Genomic DNA, 1,816 nt, shown 5'->3' with positions numbered 1-1,816 from the left:
TGAGCCGGAAGGTCACCAGAATTGTAACAGCTTATATGTAGCAAGTAAATGGAAGGAAGAAAAATATTGTTAATATATGTCACCCTTTATTTTCATGTTACAATGTAAGATACAACTTCTTGAAGTTGTACACAGATTACACAGTTTACCTTTTTCTCTCTTGTCTTTAGTCAATAAGTGTTATTTCCTACTTGCTTCTTTCTTGAAATCAAAGGAAATGACTATTATTCCCTTAAAACTTTGCTTTTGTGACCTGGACATTAATATTTTTAAACTGACCTAGTTTCCATTACATTTCAAACAGATTCAGTGCTGAGTTGCTGAAGCAGAAATATCGTTAAGAAATATATTCTACTCAATACCACAGATTGGCTTATCAATTGCTTAACCTTAACTATTTGAGCATGTGTCTTTAGTGGCTGACAAAATGTGCACCTCTGATCATGAGCAGGAGTAGAGGGGCGCATCATAGCCATGTGCTGAGAGGGATTCTTCGGGATTTGAATAATTCACTTCTGGAAACATGGTTGTTTCATTCTTTCTGTTTCCGTCTACCAAATCCGCTCAGAAGGTTTCGATCGGCCCGAGGCTATGGCAGAAGACACTAGTCCCGCGCAATGGGTTGGGAAGCAAACTTCTTACAACACAACCATCGCGATCAAGTATGATGTTACAGCTTGTACCATACTTTCGTTTTTTTTTTTAGGTGCATATGTAGTCGCAGACATAAACATCCACTCAGTTCTCTCAACCCAGCGCAACATAAAGAATTGAAAACTAAAGGGACAGAGAGGGTGGTACTAGTACCCAGGCGATACTTATTTTCAGCTGAGTGGACTAAAGCAACATGGAAAAATAATGCCTTGATGAAGGATATGCGCACTGCCTGGTCCAGGAATCGAACCCCATTGTCCTTCCGCCCTTAGTATTTCTATTTACGCTTCTTTACTTACATTTCTCTTTCTTATTTTCGATTTGTCTTCATTTTCTCTCTTGCTTCCTAACTACATGGTTCCGGGTTCAACCCCACTTCGTGGTAGCTTGGACAAGTGTCTTCAACAATAACTAGCCCCAGGCAGACCAAAGCCTTGTGAGTGAATTTGGTAGACGGAAACTGAAAGAAATCCGACGTGTGTGTGTGTGTGTGTGTTTGCGTTTGTCCACCACCACCATCACCACCTGACAACCACTGTTGGTTTGTTTACGTTCTCTTAACTTAGCGGTTAGGCAAAAAGAATCCGATAGAATAAGTACCAGGCTTTAAAAAGATAGGTACTGGGGTCGATTTGTTCGACTAAACCTTCCAAGATGGTGCCACCGCATGGCCGTGGTCCAACACGCCTGAAACAAGTAAAAGATAAATTATGTTTTTTTACACTACATCTGCTAATCATTCCATTCTATTCATTCTCTTCCTCTTTATCTATTTTTTCACGCATACACAGAATCACGGACAAAACACATACAGCTACAGTTGTTACATGTTTCATGTTTGTCTATTTACTCTCCATCTCCCTCTGTTTATGTCTATCACAGCTCTTTCTACTCCCCATGTGACGCTTGCTCCTCTCCTCACGTGTCCGTCATTCTCCCTACATCACATTACTCTCTTTCCTCCTCCTCCTCCTCCGTCTCTATTCCATATGTCTGCCTCTCTCCGCCTCGGTCTCATCATACACTGTCATCCCCCTCTCTCTATTCATCATGTGTCTGTCAAATCCCCTTCTTACTCCCCGCGTTATGTGTCACTTCTCTTCCTACTCCCCATATGTCTGTCATTCCTCCATATGTCTATCACTCCTTTTCCTATCCCTTC

Source organism: Octopus bimaculoides, chromosome 18, assembly GCF_001194135.2.
Source record: "Octopus bimaculoides isolate UCB-OBI-ISO-001 chromosome 18, ASM119413v2, whole genome shotgun sequence".
Taxonomy (NCBI): Eukaryota; Metazoa; Mollusca; class Cephalopoda; order Octopoda; family Octopodidae; genus Octopus; species Octopus bimaculoides.
This window is presented reverse-complemented; position numbering follows the sequence as displayed.